Consider the following 12,312-nt stretch of genomic DNA (forward strand, 5'->3'; position numbering starts at 1 on the left):
ATGATCACCATCAAACCCAAAATACTTGGGTACTTTCTTCAACATCTACTTAGCATCCAGTGTAGCATTTTGTTAACCCTCCTAAAAGAAGACTAAAGTGTATTTTAATCATCACAAATGGTATTCCTTTCTATTATACAGCTGTGGAATTGAAATGTAGCAGTATGCCCATAAAAAAGTTACATACCTTTATTTTTCAAACTCAAGATTGAAAGAAAACTAAACCACAAACAACCATGCTGTTAATTTCTTATCTACTCTCGGAAAGGCATAATAGTGCAGAGATTGACGGCCTAAATCTCCGAGTTTTGATAATTTGACAGCACCTACTACCATGATAAAATGTATAAGATGTGGATTCGTTATCACATTTCAGTTTCAGTCTAATAAGGTGTCCTGTAACTAACTATTACGTATGATCCCTTGTTAACTGACTCATCTAACTCACTCCAGCTAAACTCCTATCTCCTTTTTAGCTCAATTATAGCTCCCCTTAGCTCATTAACTGCATTTAGTTAAACTTATAGCCAAAAAGAAGAAGACAATTAAGGCATTTAGAAAAGCATTTAGATATGTAGAACTTAAGGAATATGGTTGAACGCGAGCCATGCATCCCATGCTTATCACATCCTTTTCTCATTTCCCCCGTATAACAGAAAGCTATCCAGAAAACGAGTCAGCTTGCAAGTGCACAGTTTAGTCAGCCTTTGTCAGCACCATCTTCAAGTGAATAACACAAGTTGAATCATTTAACAGCTTAGTAATCTTTCTACCACTATGATATAATGAGTATTTTAAAAAGGATTTAGTGATATCGTTATTGTTGAATTGAATGAAACATGAATTACTGAATTTAATCTTATTCTGATTTTGGTCTTCTATAGGGTATTAAGTATCAAATAGTATATACATTAGAATGTATCAGCTGTCCAGATATTGTGCTTCGGTATACTTTACGAAAAAAAAAAAAAAACTTCGATGCATGTATCAGTCTTCTAGATGTTCTTTTGTATGCCTCGTCTAATGAAGTGGAAGGCCATCAGGGTCGATCTGTTCGTTGTTAGCATTGTTTGCCGTAGTTGGGTTGTTGTTAACTCATGACATGCTGACGAGTGTAACAAAATCTTAAAGTATTAATTTAAAAGACAGGGTCACTTGCGATACCACTACTGTCCAGACCCTACGGTGGCGGCCAAACAGTTTAGCCATAAATCGGTATAGTTAAATTTGTACACGTGGATCAAAAGTGACCAAAATAGCAATGTAATGTGCAGTTGAAATTAATATAAACGAAATAAGACTGAAAGTAAGGAATTTAGATAGACTTAGCCTTGGAGAATCTTTGAGCTAAGGTCTCTGACCAAGCTATTGATTATAATATCGATAATCTGAATGTAGACAAGAAATCATAAAACAACGCAAGTGTCAAGTGTGTATTGCATATCTCTCCTTTTGGATGCTTTACAATGAAATGGTAGGCCCTATTTATACTTGGACTCAGGGGTACACATTCTATGAACTATGCCCTTATTAATAATACAAATTAATGTCGTAGTAATGATGAACAGTAAAGATGACAATATGCCTATTAATATCCCGTGGGAGGTGCAAAGTCTTCTGGTAACGATCGATCGTTGGCCTTTTCAACCGATGCTCTATCAGATTCACAATCCCCCAAGGACACAAATCTTAACGAGCCTCCGGAGACATTCGATTCCCCCGGCACTTGAGTGCTGACTTGGATCAGCCTCATCTCCGTTGACACTTGTCGCCATGTAATTCATCCAATTGTGTTATACGAATTTTCCCCAATAGAGGGATTTCATATGTTATTGTTGTTTTCACGTGTAAAATTTTCTTTTAGTAATAATTCTTAAAACTAACTTGTAAAATATAATAAACCTTGGAGGCCGTAATTTTACAAAAATAAAATAAAATAAAATAAAGTATATAAGTCAATTAAGAAAAGGATTTGGTGCGACGAGCACACAGTATCGATAAGAGGATAAGCGATAAGGTTTTAAATATCAGTCCGTCTCCTCCCCAATACACTCTAGTAAAAATGGCAGTGAGTTTGAGTCTTGTTGGAGCATTCAAAGGACTCTCTTTATCTTCGAATTCTTTCCTTCGGGGTGACTTTGGTGTTCTTCCAGTTGGTCCCAAGTTCTCCGTTTCATTGCCGTTGAAATCACCATTACTGACAATTGAGTCAGCCCACAAGAAAGGAGCAGGTAGCACTAAGAATGGTCGAGATTCACCTGGACAGAGGCTCGGTGTCAAGATTTATGGTGACCAAGTCGCTAAACCAGGTTCTATAATCGTTCGCCAGCGCGGTACAAAGGTCTCTTATACTCCCTTTGTTCCAATTTACAATTTGAGGAGTCAAAACAATTTTTCCATTAAACTATAATTTTCTCAAACTTTTTAAATCATTAGCTATCTTGACTTGTAATATTTTTCTTATAGTTTTCAAATATGTTAATTTTATATTTGAAGAATCTTTACCCGGGTTCATGGTCAAAATTAAGTGTTTTGACCCTCACTTCGAACACCTTCACATAAGTTGAACTTTTTATCGTTATTCTCCTTTGAAGAAATTGAAAGATGACGTCTTTGTGTCTTTTTTATACATGATATGCGCAAATTGAGCCATTGCCCCAAAATGTTATATTTTTGGAATGAGAATAGTCTCCCTTCTGAAATCAATCTTGATTTCAAGCTTGCGTGAGCTATAGCTCTTCAGTGAAGTGCATAATAGGGATGACTAATTGATGTCTCGCTACACATAGGCTAGTAGATGAATGATGAACAAGTAGGTCATCTGTAATGCAATATTATCTTTTGCAGTTAGGGACTTGAACACTTACATCTTTCTTACCTTATCAAAAAAAAAAAAAAAAAAAACTTTCTCAAGTACTGCTGTGGAAGTTGTGATAGTTCTTGTGATTGATTAATGGCGGTTGACATGATGAACCCACACAAGTAGAGTGTAATTCTATGTAATTCCAGTTTTTTTTTTTTCCCTCAATGCCTCACCAGCATATATGTGCCTACTAGGTCCTGACATCCTGTCAATATCCTTGCTCCATTCTTCTGGCTTTCAGCATTTGATTTGTATTTTATTTGTCGGAAATATGTGGATTGCCTAAATGGTGTTAGATTGACTACAAAACGAGGTATTGGAAGGTTTAAGGGGATACTTATCTTTTTGTCAATTGAAGGAACAGATTGCTATTAGGTTTAACATTCTGAGCTCTCGTATCTGACCTATCATGAAGACATAGTTGGTAGTTCTCGTAAAGAAATGACAAGCGCAGTTGTAATCTGCTCTAACTTGTAGTTATTTTATCTAAGTTTAGTATGTAAATCTTTTGGTACTTTGAGGCTGCACTTTGATATATAATCCGAATTGAGTTGTTCTTCTTTACCAAAGGTGTGAGTTTCTGATAATATGATGCTTATGCTGAGCTGGATAATTAGCTATGAGTAGTCTTCTATCAGTTAGGTAGTGAAAGGGTTTATGCCAATTGGTTGGTATTATTTTCAGCTCTGATTTGCCCTTATTATTCTGTTTTCTTGATGATTTACTTATTGTCCTCTTGGTGATATTTCCAGTTCCACCCAGGAAAGAATGTTGGACTTGGCAAGGATCACACAATCTTTTCTTTGATTGATGGACTAGTTAAATTTGAGAAGTTTGGGCCTGATAGAAAAAAGGTTGAGTCTCTTGCTTGCTGCTTGTATATTTGCGGTACACCAGTGTGATTAACGTATACTGAATGTGAATAAATGTGCAGATAAGTGTTTATCCACGTGAGGTGCAACCTGAAAACCCCAATAGCTATAGAAACCGAAAGAGAGAGTCGTTCAGATTACAGCGTGAACGTAGAAAGGCACGAAGAGAGGGCGTCATCCTTCAGCCTCAGTTGGTACTTGCTTCTGCTGCTGAATCCTCTGAGGACAATCCCAGTCCCACTTGCTGATGTTGGTCTTACATTGTTTAAACATTCTGTTGTAATTTTGGTTATTACTAGTAGTGACTTGGAAACATACGCAGGCCACAGTGCTACATTGTGCTTCTGTCATTGATGTCTTTTGTTTGTAAATTGCATTACTGAAATCATGAGTCCTTGTCACAGGTTGTATAAGTAGAGAATGAAATGGACGATTTGGATTCTTTAACACCATTGGCAAAGAGAAAAAATGCACTACTTGTTTAACCCTTTGCCTTTCCATGTTTGATGCATATCTTTTTGTGCAGATTTGCTATGTACTTGAATCTCAATCATGCAGAGAGATTTATAAACTATAGAAGCGCGAGTATAGACCCTTGGATCGACATGGCAGTTTTTTGTCTTTAAAATTTAGGTAGAGGGAATTTTAGTCACGTCATCTATCAACTAAGGTAAGCTCAACTACCTGTCTAAAACTGTGGATGTTTGCTATTATACGTGGCACTCAAAAGCTGCTGCTTAGTTGTCGAAACTTTACAACTTAGAGCCTGTTTGGATGAGCTTATTTTAAGTAGCTTATAAGCTGCAAACAACTTATAAGTTAAAAAAAATAAAAAATAAGTAGGGGTAGCTCAACTTATTTTTTTTGGCTTATAAGCTGACTGTTTGGATGGACTTATTTTAATAGCTTATAAGCTACAAACAGCTTATAAGCTAAATAAAAAAATAAGTAGGGGTAGCCCAATTTTTTTTTTTTTTTTTTTGGCTTATAAGCTATTTTCAGCTTATAAACTGCTTTAGATAAGTTAAATCAAACGGACCCAATTATTTTTTTGAGCTTATTTTAAGCACAAAAGGACTTTAAGCTGGTCAGCCAAACACTCAAAAAAGCTGAAAACAGCTTATAAGCAACTTATAAGCCAATCCAAACGGGCTCTTATTCATGTCTTTCATCATTTTACCATTTTTCTTCAGTTCGTTCAATCTTCTCTGGTTGATGTTATCGTTTCAGGTTAGCTCTTCTTGAATTTTTTACCAAATCTCTATTTGACTTTAGAGGGAACTAACATTTAAATGCGAACCATACAATGTGTTGGCAGCACAACTAACATGCCTCTAATGGGGAAGACAAATTGAAGCTGCTTTTCAAGTTTTAGAAATCATTAGAGATCATACACTAGTCGTTTGTTTAGGTGTTGAAAATCTTCAGCATAGTTTAAAACAAAGAACATTCGACCATCACACAAAAGAATCAATGTAAAGAATATGATCAGCACTGCTTGAAACAGAAAGGAAGTTGACAATCAACATTCCAAAGTTTCATGTTTGACAATAAAATATACAGTAATCAACACTTGCAAAACAATCCTCTCAATGAAAAACAGACAACTTCCAACAGCAAGGCAGTAGTCCCATCTCCTTTATCGCTTGATCTCAGCTTGGAGGTGTTGAGATGATGGCTTGCAGTTTCACCTCCCTAAAATGCACTTGGAAGCATGAGAATCAACTTTCTACACCTGTTTCACGCAGTTGAAGAATTATGCTCGAGATTGTCCATACAGATTAGCATATACAGTCTTTGTTCGGTGCACCAGAATCATGCTTAAAACAACTGCAATAATGCAGAGTCCAGACATTATCATGGAATTGAGGAAGAAACATATAGCACCTTCACACTTTAGAGGTTCGTCTACAGCAAGAAAGCTAGACAAAACTGATGGGAAATTTGATTGGGCGCCACGATACTCTTGAGCTTGCTTTTTAGCTTCCATATCATATCTACTAGTAGCAATAACTCCTGAGAACACCAATGAACCAGCAGCATTTGCAAGAGTGAGGAAATTGTACAAAGCCCCAAAATTTCTCAAGCCAAACAATTCGGAAGCTGCAGCTGGCACAATCGCCCAATGAGCTCCATAACCAAGCCCAACCAAAAGAGTACCAATGTGCATAGCTCCAGGCCAACCCATACAACAACAACAACAACAACCCAGTGAAATTCCACATCGTGGGGTCTGGGGAGGGTAGAGTGTATGCAGATCTTACTCCTACCAAGGTAGGACGGCTGTTTCCGAAAGACCCTCGGCTCAATAAAAGCATAAAAAAGAAGTCTGATAAGGCTAAGAGATTCAAAGCGATATGGAAATGAAATAATATAAAATAAAATAATGCACGCGACATAGATACCACAGGATAATCAAAGCACAGGAAATAACACATAATAGCAGAAATCGGAGCACAAGAAATTATATTGCGATAATGCGACTACTAATAAGAACGGATAACGAGACTATCTACTAGCCTTTTACCTTAATTTGTGTCCTCCAAACCCTCCTATCTAAGGTCATGTCCTCGTATTGGGGCAGGGTGGATGAAATGGAGGCTTGCTTCCGGAGTGCTATGTGACAAGAAGGTGCCACCAAAACTTAAGGGCAAGTTCTACAAAGCGGTGGTTAGACCGACTATGTTGTATGGGGCGGAGTGTTGGCCAGTTAAGATCTCTCACGTTCAAAAGATGAAAGTTGCCGAGATGAGAATGTTGAGATGGATGTGTGGCCACACCAGGAGTGACAGGATTAGGAATGAGGATATTCGGGATAAGGTGGGGGTGGCCTCGGTGGAAGACAAGATGCGAGAAGCGAGATTGAGATGGTTTAGGCATGTGAAGAGGAGAGAACAGATGCCCCAGTGCGGAGGTGTGAGAGGTTGGCCATGGATGGTTTCAGACGAGGTAGGGGTAAGCCGAAGAAGTATTGGAGAGAGGTAATTAGACACGACATGACGCAATTACAGCTTACCGAGGACATTACCTTAGATATTATTTTTGACCATAGCAAAGAGGAAATGTTCAATGGCCATTATGACTTGAGCAACAGCCATAGCTGCATGTCTCGGATAGGCATAGTCCCTGTTGTCAAAAGAACACAGTTGAACATTCATGTAAACTTTGTTACAAGTAAGAAGTGAATGTCATGTACCTGACAATTATTTCAGAAAAGTATCCACCCCCAATACGGCCAAGGAAGTTCCATATGCTGATGATGGAAACAAATACATGTGTGTTATCATATCCCAAATATTGGCTCATCTGACCCAAGTTATCAATCACAGTCAAACCAGAACCAGAGCCGAAAAGTAGTGAGAAAAATATAAGCCAAAAATCTGCCTTTATCAAAGCCTGCATCAAGGTAAAGTCCTCTCCCCTATGGGGGCCTCTTCTTGTTTTGATCCTCACTGCTCCTTCTGCAACTGCTTGGGCTAGTTTTGCTTGTAGTTGTGCAATACTTTTTTGCCTTTCTAAAGCTGGAAGCGAGTCCATTTCCATAGGCTTCTCCTCTTCCACTTCACTAAATATAATTTCATGACCATGTTTCTTTGACTTAGACAGGAGACCCTCTTCTTCTGGTACTCTTGTCTCTTGGAAAAACTCGAGGAGATGGGGATCACGATAAGAATTGTCAAGAGGACAAATAATATAGCCGTGAAGATTGTTATGACAGTGTGGCTCAAGTCAATAAGGTCTTCAACAAGCATAACTCCCATTAAATAAGAAGCTAAGAGGAGGCATATGCTGTAAATAAACGAAAAACTTAGCCATCTGAAGGCCTGACTTGTTGGTGGCCTCCAACAGGCCTGATTAGAAACACGAGCGCGATAATCACCATAGCTGGTCCAACAACTATCATAAATATAAGTGAAGCATGATCTGGAGAATGGATTAATGTATATAGTTGAGTCAAAATTGCACCACCCAAACCAGCAAAACCCTTGAGTATCCCCACCACCGGGCCTCGGCTTTTAGGGAAATTTTGCACACATGATACCAATGCTGCTGTGTTGAAGTAGGTCTCACCATTTGTTCCGATAAATATAAGAATATACATCTGGAAAAAGTGGCTAAAACTGTCAGTTGTTAGAACAAAGTAGGAGCGCACTATACTGCAGTGGCATAGAAGAAACAAATAAGTCCTGTTAATATATGTATTGTTATGCAAGCATTATCTCATTCTTCGATTTTATTGCTATTCTTGTTTCTTGTAATTTGGTATCTTTACTATTTTTACTCTACTACTTTTCTTTCTTAGTTATTTTCATCATAGCTTTTTCACTCTTGCATTTCTTTCATACCTGTTCCTGAAAAACCATTTTCTTGAGTTGATGGTCTATCGGAAACAACCTTGCTACCCCACAAAGATAGGGGTAAGGTCGCGTACACCCCACCGTCCCAGGCTTCACTTGTGGGACTACACTAGGTAAGTTGTTGTTGACATATGTCATTGGAAAGACATAAATCATCAACAGTGATCTGTAGACTGTAAATAAGCGAGTTTGATCCAAACCATTATCCCCAGCCCATTTGGTAAGGACCGGTGGGATTTCAGGACAAACAGAGCCGGCTCATCAGATCTCACCAAATCTATGAGCTAATACACACGACGGGTCTCTAAACGAGGGTCCTCGATGTTTGGACCAAATAATAATAAAAAAAGCTATGACGTGCCCGTGTAAGCAATCCGTATATGGCCCAGCCTGTTTGGTAAGGACCGGTGGAATTTCAGGGCAAACAGAGCCGGCTCATAAGATCTCGCCAAATCTATGAGCTAATACACACGACGGGTTTCCAAATGAGGGTCCTCGGTGTTTGAACCAAATAAATGAAAATATAAGCTACGCCGTTCTCGTACAAGCAATTCGTATAGGTCCCTAACCCGTTTGGTAAGGACCGGTAGAATTTAAGGGGCAAACAGTGCCGGATCATAAGATCTCGCCAAATCTATGAGCTAATACACACGACGGGTCTCCAAACAAGGGTCCTAGGTGTTTGGACCAAATAAATAAAAAAATAAGCTACGCCGTGCTCGTTTAAGCAATCCGTATATGTCCCCAGCCAATTTAGTAAGGACCGGTGGAATTTCAGGACAAATAGAGCCGACTCATCAGATCTCGCCAAATCTATGAGCTAATACACACGACGGGTTTCCAAACGAGGGTCCTCGGTGTTTGGACCAAATAAATGAAAAAATAAGTTACGCTGTTCTCGTACAAGCAATCCGTATATGTCCCCAGCCCGTTTGGTAAGGATCGATGGAATTTCAGGGCAAACAGAGCCGGCTCATAAGATCTCACCAAATCTATGAGCTAATACACACAACGACTCTCCAAATGAGGGTCCTCGGTGTTTGGACCAAATAAATGAAAAAATAAGCTAGCCGTTATTGAACAACCAATCCGTATATGTCCCCAGGCCGTTTGGTAAGGACCGGAGGATTTTCAGGGCAAACAGAGCCTGTCATCAAATCCGCCAAATCAATAAGCTAATACACACGACGGGTCTCCAAATAAGAGTCCTCGGTGTTTGGACCAAATAAATAAAAAAATAAGCTACGACGTGCTCGTGTAAGCAATCCGTATATGTCCCCATCCCATTTGGTAAGGACCGGTGGAATTTCAGGGCAAACAGAGCCGGACATCAGATCTCGTCAAATCAATGAGCTAATACACACGACGGGTCTCCAAATGAGGGTCCTCGGTGTTTGGACCAAATAAATGAAAAAATAAGCTACGCCGTTCTCGTAAAACCAATCAGTATATGTCCCCAGCCCGTTTGGTAAGGACCGGTGGATTTTCAGGGCAAATAGAGCCGATCATCAAATCTCGCAAAATCTATGAGGTAATACACACGACGGGTCTACAAACAAGGGTCCTCGGTATTTGGACCAAATAAATAAAAATATAAGCATTGCCGTGCGTGTGTAAGCAATCCGTATATGTCCCCAGCCCATTTGGTAAGGACCCGCGAAATTTCAAGACAAACAAAGCCGGTCATCAGATCTCGCCAAATCTATGAGCTAATATACACGACGGCTCTCCAAACGAGGGTCCTCGGTGTTTGGACCAAATAAATGAAACAAATAAGCTACACCGTTCTCGTACAACCAATCCGTATATGTCCCCAGCCTGTTTGGTAAGGACCGGTGGATTTTCAGGGCAAACAAAACCGGTCATCAAATCTCGCCAAATCTATGAGGTAATACACACGACGGATCAACAAACAAGGGTCCTCGGTATTTGGACCAAATAAATAAAAAAAATAAGCTTCGCCTTGCTCGTGTAAGCAATTCGTATATGTCCCCAGCCCATTTGGTAAGGACCGGTGTATTTTTGGGCAAACAGAGCCGGTTATCAGATCTCGCCAAATCTATGAGCATTAACACACGACGACTGTCGAAACGAGGGTCCTCGGTGTTTGGACCAAAAAAATGAAAAAATAAGCTACGCCATTCTCGTACAACCAATCCGTATATGTCCCCAGCCTGTTTGGTAAGGACCGGTGGATTTTTAGGGCAAACAGAGCCGGTCATCAAATCTCGCCAAATCTATGAGGGAATGCACATGACGGGTCTCCAAACAAGGGACCTTGGTATTTAGACCAAATAAATCAAAAAATAAGCTTCGCCGTGCTTGTTTAAGCAATCCGTATATGTCCCCAGCCCGTTGTGCGGACCGGTGGAATTTCAAAGCAAACAGAGCTGGCCCTTCAGATCTCCAAAATGTGTGTGTGCTAATACACACGACGGGTCTAAAAAAGAAGGACCTCGGTGTTTAGACCAAATAAATGGAAAAAATGGCTGCTGCGTGTCCGCGTAACCAAAGCATATATGTCCCCAGCCCGTTTGGTGCAGACCGGTGGAATTTCAGGTCAAACAGAGCCGGCGCATCAGATCTCCAAAATGTATGAGCTAATACACACGACTGGTCTAAAAAAGGATGTCCTCAGCGTTTAGACCGAATAAATAAAAAAAGAGGCTACTTCGTGTCCGCGTAAGCAATGCATATACGTCACCAGCCCGTTTGGTGCGGACCGGCGAAATTTCAGAGCAAACAGATCCGGTGCATCAGATCCCAAAAATGTATGAGCGTTTACGACGGGTCGCAAAAAGTAGGTCCTCGGTATTTAGACCAAATAAATGGAAAAATAAGCTGCTTCGTGTCCGCATAAACAATCCACATAGGTCCCCATCCTGTTTGGTGCGGACCGGTGGAATTTCAGGGTAAATAGAGTCGGCCCATCAGATCTCCAAAATGTATGAGCTAATACACACGACGGGTCTAAAAAAAGAGGTCCTCGGTGTTTAGACCAAATAAATTGAAAAAGAGGCTAGTTCGTATCCGCGTAAGCAATGCGTATATGTCCCCAGCTCGTTTGGTGCGGACCGGCGAAATTTCGGAGCAAACAGAGCCGGTGCATCAGATCTCAAAATGTATGAGCCAATATACACGTCAGGTCGGAAAAAGAAGGTCCTCGGTATTTAGACCAAATAAATGGAAAAATAAGCTACTTCGTGTCCGCATAAGCAATCCGTATAGGTCCCTAGCCCGTTGTGCCGACCGGTGGAATTTCAGGGCAAACAGAGCCGGCCCATCAGATCTCCAAAATGTGTGCGTGCTAATACACACGACAGGTCTCAAAAAGAAGGACCTCGGTGTTTAGACCCATCAGGTATAACAGAGCCGACCCATCAGATCTCCAAAATGAATGAGCTAATACACACGATGGGTCCAAAAAAGAAGGTCCTTATTGTTTAGACCAAATAAATGGTAAAAGAGGCTGCTTCGTGTCCGCGTAAGCAATGCGTATATGTTCACAGCCCATTTGGTGCGGACCGGTGGAATTTCAAGTCAAACAGAGCCGGCCCATCTGATCTCCAAAATGTATGAGCTAATACACATGATGGGTCTAAAAAAGAAGGTCCTCGGTGTTTAGACCAAATAAATGGAGAAAAAGGCTGCTTCCTGTCCGCGTAAGCAATGCGTATATGTCCCCAGCCCGTTTGGTGCGGACCGGCGAAATTTCGTAGCAAACAGAGCGGGCCCATAAGATCTCCAAAGTGTATGAGCTAATACACACGGCGGGTCTAAAAAAGAAGGTCTTCGGTGTTTAGACAAAATAAATGGAAAAAGAGGCTACTTCGGGTCCGCGTAAGCAATGCGTATATGTCCCCAGCCCGTTTGGTGTGGACCGGCGAAATTTCGGAGCAAACAGAGCCGGTACATCAGATCTCAAAAATGTATGAGCTAATACACACGATGGGTCGTAAAAAGAAGGTCCTCGGTGTTTAGACCAAATAAATGAAAAAATAAGCTACTTCGTGTCCGCATAAGCAATCCGTATGGGTCCCCAGCCTATTTGGTGCGGACTGGTGCAATTTCAGGGCAAACAGAGTCGGCGCATCAGATCTCCAAAATGTATGAGCTAATACACACGACGGGTCTCAAAAAGAAGGTCCTCGGTGTTTAGACCAAATAAATGGAAAAGAGCTCCTTCGTGTCCGCGTAAGCAATGCGTATATGTCCCCAG

The 12,312-nt window shown here is 40.5% G+C and overlaps 2 pseudogenes; one reads left to right on the plus strand and one right to left on the minus strand.

Annotated features, from left to right (window-relative positions):
* The first annotated feature begins 1,971 nt into the window (after positions 1–1,971).
* On the plus strand, positions 1,972–4,220 carry LOC132617869 (large ribosomal subunit protein bL27c-like; annotated as a pseudogene).
* Positions 4,221–5,491: 1,271 nt separating this feature from the next.
* Positions 5,492–7,837, minus strand: LOC132619181 (protein NUCLEAR FUSION DEFECTIVE 4-like; annotated as a pseudogene).
* Positions 7,838–12,312: the final 4,475 nt, after the last annotated feature.

The sequence above is a fragment of the Lycium barbarum genome, chromosome 11 (genome assembly GCF_019175385.1).
Source record: "Lycium barbarum isolate Lr01 chromosome 11, ASM1917538v2, whole genome shotgun sequence".
Lineage (NCBI taxonomy): Eukaryota > Viridiplantae > Streptophyta > Magnoliopsida > Solanales > Solanaceae > Lycium > Lycium barbarum.